Source organism: Mus musculus, chromosome 4 (genome assembly GCF_000001635.26).
Source record: "Mus musculus strain C57BL/6J chromosome 4, GRCm38.p6 C57BL/6J".
In the NCBI taxonomy this organism is placed as follows: domain Eukaryota; kingdom Metazoa; phylum Chordata; class Mammalia; order Rodentia; family Muridae; genus Mus; species Mus musculus.
In genome coordinates, this window is record NC_000070.6 from 43,590,034 (window position 1) to 43,601,293 (window position 11,260).

The following is an 11,260-nucleotide window of genomic DNA, read 5'->3' on the forward strand; positions in this document are numbered from 1 at the left end:
ATAATCTGATTGTAAGAATAAAGACTTAAAATTCCACTTGCCGCGTTTTATTATTGTTGTTGTTATTATTATTATTATTATTATTATTACTTTTATCATTTAACAGTCCAGTCATTGTCCCCCTCCTGATCTGCCCTCCCACAGTTCTTCATCCCATTCCTCCTTCCCCCTGTCTCCAAGAGGATGCCCCCCAACCAGGCCTCCCCACTCCATGGGGCCTCAGGTCTCTCTAGGATTAGACACATCTTCTGCCTCTGAGACCAGACCAGACCAGACCAGGCAGTCCTCTGCTTGTGTGTGTGTGTGTATGTGTGTGTGTGTGTGTGTGTGTGTGTGTGTTGGGGGGGTGTTTGTCTGTGGGATGGCAACCCCATCCCTCCACTTGATACCCCATCTTCCTATTGGAGGTGGACTCTACAGAGTTCCCTCTCCCTATTGTTGGGCATGTCATCTAAGTTCCCTCCCTCTGAGTCCTGAGAGTCTCTCACCTCCCAGGTCTTTGGTACTTTCTGTAGTGTCTCCTCACTTCCCACCCCCTGAGGTTGCATATTTCCATGTATTTTGCTGGCCCTCAGGGCTTCTCTCCTGCCTCCCCTCCCTGCCCCATACCTAATCACGCACCCACCTCCCCCTTTCCCCTCCGCCTCCCCCTCCCTCTGCCCTCTGTGATTGTTGTCTTCTCCTAAGTGGGATTGAGGCATCTTCGCTTGGGCCCTACTGCTTGTTAACCTTCTTGAGTTCTGTGGGTTGTATCCTAGGTATTCTGTACTTTTTTGGCTAACATCCACTTATTCTTGAGTACATTCCATGCATGTCTTTTTGGGTCTGAGTTACCTTACTCAGGATGATATTTTCTAGTTCCATCCATTTGCCTGCAAAACTCATGAAATCCTTGCTCTTAATAGCTGAATAGTATTCCATTGTGTAACTATTTTCTATACCCATTCTTCTATTGTCGGACAACTGGGTTGTTTCCAACTTCTGTCTATCACAGATAAGGCTGCTATGAACATAGTGCAGCCCGTGCCCCTGTGGTATGGTGGGGTGTCTTTTGGGTATATTCCCAAGAATGGTATAGCTAGGTCTTCAGGTAGATCTATTTTCAATTTTCTGAGGAACCCCCAGATTGATTTTCAGAGTGATTGCACCAGTTTGCAATCCCACCAGCAATGGAGGAGTTCCTCTTCTTCCACATCCTTACCAACATGTGCTGTTACCTGATCTTAGCCATTGTGATTGGTGTGAGGTAGAATCTCAGGGTAGTTTTGATTTGCATTTCCCTGATGACTTTGAACATTTCTTTAGGTGCTTCTTGGCCATTTGAGATTCCTCTGTTCTGAATTCTCTGTTTAGCTCTGATAGAGCTTTTTTTTTTTTTTTTTTTTTTTTTTTAAATGAGTTGATTGGTTTTATGGGGGTTAGCTTCTTGAGTTCTTTATATATTTTGGATATTAGCCCTCTATTAGATGTGGGGTTAGTGAAGTTCCCCCCCCCCATCTGTAGGTTGCCGATCTCATTTGTAAATGGCTTATATTTTTATTCTTTGAGAGTTTCACACATGCATACCATGTATTTTGATCATATTTTCCCTAACACCTCCCAGACATAAAACTAGATTCCTAAGAAGGCTTCCAGGCTTGTGTTTGATTTATGATTCTCTTCATTGCCGGCGACAGTTCGCTGGGCTATCTTCTGCATGGGGCGGGCAGCTTCCTGCCCAGGCTGCCTGCTGCACCACACAGAACTTCTGTTGCTATGTTGGAGCTTCTGTTGCTATGCTGGTCTGGTTTTGCTCATCTTTGCATTTTTCTCTTAGTTCTTTTGGAAACAATTTGAGAGAATTGTTTTTACAACATGACCGCTTCTGTGGTTGTTTTTGTTTTAGTGGTATGTTTTGTTTTGTTTTGTTTTGTTTTGTTTTGTTTTGTTTTGTTTTGTGTTGAGACAGTCTCACAGTGTAGGCTGAGAACTCTTTATATAGCCTGGAATGTTCTATACAGACCAGACTGGCCTTGAACTCACAGACCTCCTCCACATTATCTCTGTCTGCCCAATTTGGGGGCTATAGTTACAGGTGCACACTCTGCCAGGCAACTCTCTTGCTTTTGAGACAGGGTCTCTCACTGAAGCATTTCTGTTGGCCTGGCTGGCTGGACTCCCCTCTTCTCCTCGTCCTGGTGCTTGGGTTACAGGTGTGCGCCATCACATCTGGCTTTCACAAGGGAACTGGGGAGCTGAATGGGGGTCTCCACACTCGGGTAGCAAACACTTTACCCACTTAGCTGTTTTCCCAATCCAGAGGCTACCTTTTAAAGCTAGATTTAAATTTTTTTATTGCATGTGTATGGGTGTTTTTTGCCTGACTGTGTAACTGTACACCGTACTCGAACCTTGTGTCCACAGAAGCCAGAGAGGGCATGGGATGCCCTGGGACTGGGTTAGAGATGGCAGTGAGCTGCCAGGTAGGTGATGGGAATCAAATTTGAATCCTCTGGCAGAGCAGCCAGTGTCCTTAGCAGCTAAGCCATCTCTCCAGCTTCCCAGAAACTACTGTTTGTGAATTTCATTAAAGGGCTAGGGTAGCAGATGGGAGGGACAGACAGTGAGGGACGGGAGTCAGACAATGACTTCGAGACAACAAGAATCAAGGGAGGAGAAACACTAGGTGACACATAGGGACACTACTGCTGTGTCCTCAGTGGGTAGAGCACACATACTTAGGAGACCAGCCATGAGATGATAGAGTTCTAACAGAATGAAGAATGAAAACTTAGGGCCAGAGAGACAGCTCAGCAGTCAGGAGCACTGGGTGCTCTTGCAAGGGACCCAGACTTGGTTCCCAGCACCATGTGGCCACTCACAATCATCTGTAACTCCAGTGGCATGGACTCAGATTCCCTCTTGGCCTCCGTGGGCACTGTACATAGATGAGGCATATACATACATGCAAGCAAACACTCAAGCAAGTGAAATAAAAAGAAATCCTTTTTTAAAAAATGCAAATTCAAAAATAGACCAAAAACTATCTGTAGAAGTAGCTTCAGGGTATGTCTAAGCTTTAGGATCTGGAATGAAAAGAAATTGTTAGAGATTTCCTCAAAAGAATGCTTACATAATCTCCAGGCCAGGAATGGTAGTTGTCTGTAATCCCAGCACTTGGAAGGCTGAGGCAAGAGGGTTGCTTCAGTTTAACCCAGCCTGGGCTATATAATAAGTGTCCCTGTCATAGTTATATAGTCAGGCACTGACTAAGACAAAACAAACCTAGTGTCCTTGGCATCCTTGGTAGGTGACTATCTTATGAGCTTATTGGTTCCTAACCTTATAGATCTCCTGAATCAGAAATGCTAGAGGTGAAATCCACAGGTCTGAATTTTATATGACACCCTCTTCCACCCTCAACCAAGTAATTCTGTCCTAGGCTTGACCCTCCTGTGGCATAACTGTTACATTGCCCACATTTTTTTTTTTTTTAATGCACATCTTCCTGGTACTCCAACTTTGCTTCCGCTCTTGGCCTCTGATGCCAATGCAAATAGGGAGGCCTCAGGTTACCAAGACAACCAAAGCACAGGAAACCATAAAGATTCCCACTCCCACAGGCATCGTGGCCAATGGCTGTGCTGCTTGCTTTTTTCTTAGAGACTAAGCCATGCCTCTTATACCCTGTCTCCTTAAGACCCTATGCTAGAAGGTACCCCAGCCCACACCACACCCTGCCTTCCTGGGACTTACCGGGTCTGGTAAGGGACAGTAAATGAAACTTTTGTTCTAACACTGATGTCTTGATAGTATCAGATTTTGGAGTGATAAGGATTGCATTTCCCTAGAGTTTGGTTAGATCACAAGTTGGAAGTCAGGATGCTTCTATCTGTTTACATTACTGATTCCTATTTCATTGGACCTTGGGTCTTGAATATCCTTTCATCCCTTCACACCACCCAAATGCCCTCATAATTTGCTTTAGATCCAAATGCTTAGCTGTCTACTTCTGATACACGGAGAGAAGCTAATGTTTAGCCTGGAAAGAAGAGTTGCCAGATAGTAAGACATGGCTTCTATTTGCATTATCAGAGCTGGTCATTTCAGAGCGCTCATTTAGCTCAAGTTCTTTCAAAGCCACGAGTGAATGAAAATCTACTTGTGCTTAAACGCTTGAAAATGTTGAAGTACAGCCGGGTTTAGTAGCTCATGAATGGAATCCCAGCACTCACTCAGGAGGCTGAGGCAGAAGGAGCACTATGTCTTCAAAACCATCGAATCCCAGAATGGCCTGGACTAGAGTAAGACCCTGGTGTGTGTGTGTGTGTGTGTGTGTGTGTGTGTGTGTGTGTGTGTGTGTGTAGGTGTGGTGCGGGGGGTGGGGGGTGGAGGATTGAAAACTCTGAAATGAAAAAACGGAGGGTGATTCTCATGGACTGTTCACGAAAGGAGTGGGCAAGGGAGAAGAAAAGTAGTAAGTAGAGATAGTAGTACTATCTCTTCTGGAGATGTGCAGGATGGATCGGATTGTCTTGCTTTAGCTCTAGATGGTAGAACAACATAGATAGAGAGAGATAGAGAGAGAGAGAGAGATATAGATATAGGTGTCTATCTCTGTGTGAATGAATGACAGTGATGGAGAGGAATTTTGGCTTGCTAAAGAAGACCTTCTGAACAAGGATGCTAGGTTAGAATGAATAAAAATTATTAGGAAGTGGATTATGTGGGCCACATATACAGGTTAGATCATGGCTTATATAGAAGTTAGCATTTGCACAGGTTCAGAAGTTGGGGGGCATTAAATTGTTACAAGGAGAGTCAGGCAAATTTAACAAAACTCAATTATTCTTTTCTATTATGTGACTTTTTATCAACTATTCAAATTTATTTATTTATTTAGACAGGGTCTCACTATGTAGGTCTGGCTCACCTGGAATTCACTATGTAGACCATGTAGATCCACTTGGCTCTGCCTCTGCCGAGATTATGCTGAGACTAAAGGCATCGTGTTTAGCTTCAATTCAATATTTTCTTTATTGGGGGGGGGGGAGCTGAGACAGGGTTTCTCCGTATAGCCTTGGCTGTCCTGGAACTCACTCTGTAGATCAGGCTGGCATTGAACTCAGAAATTATATGTACATATATTATATGTATATATATATACATAAATTATATGTATATATATTCAATATTTTCAAACATTCAAATGCAAGTAGCACTCAAATAATTTTTTTCTAGGTAGCCCTGTCAAATTTACTCCTTGGTCCATTTAATTATAGAGCTGGAAAGGTCTTTAGAGATTTCTTAAATTTTCTCCCCTGGGCACCTGGAGGTTCAAGAGTGGCTTAGAAGTACAGAGAGGCATGGGATAAAGCTCTGAGGCGTTTACCCTTGTTCCAACTAGAACAATCTTGCTGTTATTTTATTTTTTTATTGTGTATTTCTATTCATGCTGTGTGGGTGTGAACCACAGTGTATGGAGGTCAGAGGACAACTTTCTATAATCAGTTCTTGCCTGCCCTTTGTGGGGTCTGGGGATTAAATTTAGGTAACCAAGCTTGTGTCTCCTCACTGTGCCGATTTGTTTTACAAATTAGATTTCTTTCAAGACTTTTTTTTTTCCCAAAAACAGGGGTGGAGGGTGTTAAAATACAAGTCAAAGCCTCTGATGTAATATAATTTTATTGACAAACTGAGATATGGAACGGGGAGATTCTGTCTCAAAAGCCACACAGCCAATAAATTTTACAAGTGGCCTTCAAGTCTCACCATATATTTTTCTTGGTAGTGCTGAGGATTGTGGGATTGTGTAAGTGATAGTTAGTGGAGTGCCCTGTCACTAAACTGTGTCCCCACACCTTCAACTCTTCTAATTAGAGATTGCCTCTTTCATTTTACTAGTTTACTGTCTTAGTCAGGGTTTCTATTCCTTCACAAACATCATGACCAAGAAGCAAGCTGGGAAGGAAAGGGTTTATTCAGCTTACACTTCCACATTGCTGTTCATCACCAAGGAAGTCAGGACTGGAACTCAAGCAGGTCAGGAAGCAGGAGCTGATGCAGAGGCCATGGAGGAATGTTCCTTACTGGCTTGCTTCCCCTGGCTTGCTCAGCCTGCTCTCTTATAGAACCCAAGACTGCCAGCCCAGAGATGATCCCACCCACAAGGGGCCTTTCCCTCTTGATCACTAATTGAGAAAATGCCTTACAATTGAATCTCATGGAGGCATTTCCTCAACTGAAGCTCCTTTCTCTGTGTGATAACTCCAGCTGTGTCAAGTTGACACAAAACTAGCCAGTACATTTACCTTATGAGTCACGAGTTTGCTGGCCACCACTATAATCTAGAATAGCATTGTTCTGATTTATTGTTATTGAAATAGGGTCTTGCTCTTAGCTGGTCTCCTTGCTATCCAGCCTCTGTCTTGTTCTATATTACATATACCATTGCTGTCTTTGGTTGCATGCTTTGAAGAGCTTCACCATGTAGCTACTTAGGGTGGCTGGCCTTCTGCCTCCAGCCCTGCTGCCTCTACCTCCGGCCCTGCTGCCTCTGCCTCCAGCCCTGCTGCCTCTGCCTCCAGCCCTGCTGCCTCTGCCTCCAGCCCTGCTGCCTCTGCCTCCAGCCCTGCTGCCTCTGCCTCCAGCCCTGCTGCCTCTGCCTCCAGCCCTGCTGCCTCTGCCTCCAGCCCTGCTGCCTCTGCCTCCAGCCCTGTTGCCTCTGCCTCCAGCCCTGCTGCCTGTGCTCCCAGGGCTTAGATTTCAGGTCCTTCCTCTCTGCTACTGTTGCAACTCTTGAAACATTGTGTCACCTGAGAGTCCTTTGCTCAAACTGCTCCATCTCCAGGTGTCCGTCCCTGTCAGGCACACATGCAACTCATAATAATAGAAACAATAATACAATGTAACAAAATCATCTACAGTCTATAGTAAGGCAGAATAGAAAGAAAAATTATCAGGATTTGAGAAGTAAGCCCGGCCCTCTGGAGTCTCAGTCAAGCCTCTCATTAGCTGACAAGGATTCTAGTACAATTGACATTTACTTCCAATATGAAAATAATATTTATGTATAAATACATTCTTTAAAAAGTTTTAAAGTCACATGAATTTGTTTAATGTGTGTGTGTGTGTGTGTGTGTGTGTGTGTGTGTATGTGTGTATATGTGTGTGTGTTATGTGTGCATGTGCTTTCTTGTGCATTTGCAAGCCACAGCACATGTAGAGGTCAGAAGACAACTTGGAGGAGTCAGGTCTTCCTTTTATCACGTGGGTTCCAGGATCAAGCTCATGTTGTCAGGCTTAGAGACAAGTGCCTTTACCCACTAAGACATCTTACTAGCTAATATTTAATTTTAAAATAGCAAAGAATAAAGCTTAGGGTCTCGATATGATCTGGGTAGGGGGCTCACTCTTTTCCCCCAGACATTTTCTGGTAATCTCAAACAAAAGTGTTCCCTTTGTTTACAGTGCAGATGGCCTACCTTCCTCCCCCCCAGAGGGCTAGAATTTATCATAGCAATTGTAATCCTGACAGGTACCTCCAGGAAGCACCCCTTGATATCATTGAGGTCTCTCAATAACCCTTGGAAGATAGTAACTTCAAACCTCACTGATATCCTGTTATAGAAAACAGTTGCAGGACTCAGTGCAGCCCTCACCTATTTGAACAACTATGTCTTACCTTTCTAAGTTCCTTTCTTTCCTCTGAACCCTATGATTAAACCTGTATTGAAATACCTTTATTAAGACCAGACATGGTAGTGCATGCAGATATCTAAATTCAAGGCCAGCCTGGTCTAGAGAGCAAGTTCCAGGACAGCCAGGGCTACACAGAGAACACCCCCCCCCATCAATATCTATATGTAGATAATGATATATCAATATGGATATTGATACATTGATACCAATATTGATGCAGATATAGACATAGATATTGATACCAATATTGATGTAGATGTAGAGAGATAGAGATATTTAGATGATATCCATCTTCAGCTCTACTACTAGCTAGGCCTGAGATTTCTGTCTCCATTGAAGTCCAGTTTGCCCTGAGTCCAGGCCCCTCAGTGTCAAGAGGAACTCCTTAGGCTGCAGAAGGAGGCAGTGGGGTGTTGTGCTTCCTGACTGTCCCCCTAAACACTGACATACAGGAGTCCATTTTACTTTAGGATCACTTAGTATTCTTTATTATTGAAAATAATTTTTATACAATATATTCTGATGACTGTTTCCTCTACTTTACCCCCTTCTTAACATTCTTTACGATGCTCCTTGATGACTCAGCATTCTTTAGGATGCTCCTTGATGACTCAGCATTCTTTAGGATGTTCCTTGTTGGCTGAGTGTGAGCCCAAATCCATCCTGGATCTGATCAACACGAGTCATCATGCGCTGTACAGTAGTGAGATTAGCTAGGGCAGGCCTTGTGCACATTAGACAAGTGCTTTATCACTGACCTCCACCCCCAGCTTCACATATGCAATGTGTGGTGTTTATTCAAATGTGCTAAGAAGATAGGAAATATGCCAGATCTGATGGTACATGACCATAATCCCAGAACACAAAAGGCGGAGGCAGCATGCTCTAAATAAGGAGACTATGATCCAGCTAAGGCTACCTAGCAAGACCTTGTCTCAACCCCCAACTGAGCAAATGGATATCACGGCTCATAAAAGGCTGCATAACAATCTGTATAAATGACCCTACCTATACCAAACTACACGCATTTCCAGACACAAGAATGAGGCAAAATTATCTGGAAGAGAACACATGAAACTGAATACAGATATTAACTCTGAAGAGAGAAAATATGGGAGTGGCAGATAAAGGAAGAAGAACTGGGAGTATTTTATTAGTGTCACTGCGTGTGAGGTGGCACATGTCATTTATAGGAGAGGGTTGTATGCCACAGAGTACCATGTGGAGTTGGTTTCAGGAGTGGAACCTGGGTGGCCAGGCTTGCAGGGCAAGCAGAACAAGTGTCTTTACCTGCTGGGCATCTCTCAGGACCCTCAAGTTGTCATCTTTCCAGGCTACAAGTTGAGCCCAGTGCCAGGGAAGCACTCCACCTTTGAGCCATGTTCCCAGCCCTAAAGTATTTATGATACTGCCTTAAAGCATGAAAGAGGGTACCTAAGGAGCCAGGCACAGAACTGACGGGGAGGTTGGACAGCAGGACTTAGTGGCCTGCCAGGCTCCAGCCACTGTTGACTTTTGCCTGGATTTTTCTATCAGGGGAAAACCTGAAATGTCAGTGGGTAATTTGGTTAGGTGCCACCCCTGTGGGAGGGCTGGCTTAGTGGTGAAGATGTGCTGCTGCTGTTACGGAGTTCCCAGCACCCACGTCTGGCAGCTCGGACCATCTGGCAGCTGCTCACATCTGCCTGCAGCTCTAGCTCCTGCTCCTGCTCCTGCTCCTGCTCCTGCTCCTGCTCCTGCTCCTGCTCCTGCTCCTGCTCCTGCTCCTGCTCCTGCTCCTGCTCCTGCTCCTGCTCCTGCTCCTGCTCCTGCTCCTGCTCCTGCTCCTGCTCCTGCTCCTGCTCCTGCTCCTGCTCCTGCTCCTGCTCCAGCTCCAGCTCCAGCTCCAGCTCCAGCTCCAGCTCCAGCTCCAGCTCCAGCTCCAGCTCCAGCTCCAGCTCCAGCTCCAGGGGATCCAACACCATCTTCCAGCATCCATGGTCACCAGCACACAAATACCTGTTCCCACCCCCCCCCCCGACACACACACACACACACACACACACACACACACTCATGCATGCACATGCACGCACGCACGCGTACCAGCAAATAAAATTACTAGATGTTTTTAAAAGTACGAACTGAAGGAGGAACCCTGGGAGTCCTCATGTTCCTATGGAGGGAGAGAGCTAAGGATTTTATTCTTCTAAGAAGGTCAGTACCTAGAAGGTGGAAAATATTGCTGGGGAGGACTTCAGAGTACACAGAGTACACAGAAAGGTGGCCTGTGTGTTGTGACACAAAATGACAGGTGGGTCCACTACACCGAATCCCATCAGCTCCCCTTTCTTATCTATATGCTTTGGACCTAGGCCTTTTCTAATTTAAGCCTTTGTCTCTCCAAAGCCCCCCTGTTGTGGTGGTAACACTGTGCTGAGGTGTGAGAGCAGCGAGGGAAGGGACTCCATGGAAGAGAGCCGTGGAAGGGAGCAGGCAGGGGAGTGAGTGGGTTTAACCTTGGTTTTTCCTTTTCGGGGTCTTTTCAGTGCCAGGTGGTCAAAGTTGGCTAAGTTACAAAGAAACCCGCATCCATCCAGCTCTTCTAACAACTGCATGTCCAATGGCAAACCGCTCTTCCCTGTGTCTTATTGATTGTGCAGAGAGTCAAGTTTGTCTGTTTCCTGCCGTTAACACCTAACAGACGGTTCTCTTAGAGGGTTCAGGATCCCGTGAGATTACACAGTCAAAATGCTCTGTTTTGCCATAATGGAGAGTCTTTATTTTGGCAGCATCAGCCTTCTGATGATGTCTTATTGCCACTCATCCAAGCTTGGAGATGGCTCTTAAGAAAGTGATATGATGGCTTAGGCCAGTGGTCCCAGCGTGGTCCCTGAAGCATGGGCTATGTGGGAAGTTCCAGGAAAGCCTGAAAATCTGTGAAACTCTGTCTAAATAAGTAAGTAGATTAATAAATAAGTTTAGGTTAACTCATGAGGGGGTGTACAACTCCCCTGACGTGTTGTTTGCACTGAACAGATAATGAAAGCAACAAGCTAACCATATTCTAATTACCTGATAAACCTTTGCCAGTGGTCTCTTTGGCCAGCCACAGTTGATAACAGCAATGACTTAAAAGTAACTCTTTAACTGCTTCAGAATAATTTTTTTAAAAACTGTATCGATACACAATTTACACTTTGCCAATTGTGGGAGGCTTGAGGCAAAGTCTCACTCTGTCATCCAGGCTGGCTGGAAACCCAGTGTATGCCTTGGCTAGTCTCCAACTCAGCAGCCCTTCCATCTTAGCCCACTCTGTGCTGGGATTGCAGGGATGAGCCGCCATGCCCAGTAGCACACCTATTTTAATGTATGATGTGACAAACTGACAGATGTACATGCCTATGTGCCTGTGTAGCAATCTAGCTCCCAGCAAAGGCACAGAATAGTCCTGTTCCTCCTCTTTCTTTTTCTTTTTCCCATTAAAAACATGAATGTTTAGTTCTTATTATTGACTGTTAAATGTTCTTTTTTCATTAATTTATCTATAAATTCATTTTACATCCTGATCACAGCCCCCCTTTTCCAGACCTACCCTCAC